The sequence below is a fragment of the Haliaeetus leucocephalus genome, unplaced genomic scaffold, assembly GCF_000737465.1.
Source record: "Haliaeetus leucocephalus isolate CR32 unplaced genomic scaffold, Haliaeetus_leucocephalus-4.0 Scaffold110, whole genome shotgun sequence".
Lineage (NCBI taxonomy): Eukaryota > Metazoa > Chordata > Aves > Accipitriformes > Accipitridae > Haliaeetus > Haliaeetus leucocephalus.
This window is the reverse complement of record NW_010972546.1, coordinates 1060811-1061074: the sequence shown is the minus strand read 5'-3', so window position 1 is coordinate 1061074 and position 264 is coordinate 1060811.

Here is a 264-nt window from a genome sequence, read left to right as displayed (position 1 = left end):
CTGGGTCCCTTGGTGGAGACGGGGGGGTCGGGGTGCCTGATGCGTGGATCCCTTGGCAGAGATGGGGGGGGTCGGGGTGCCAGACGCCTGGGTCCCTTGGGAGAGAGGGAGCCGGAAAGCCGGAGGGTGGAAAACACGCGGCGTTTATTCCAGTACAAAACCCAAACCTACAGCCCTGCAGCCTCTTCACAGCACAAACACTCCCCTCGCCGGGTGTGGGGGGGGCACCCCTCACCCCTGGCCTCAGCACCCCTCAGGCCACCC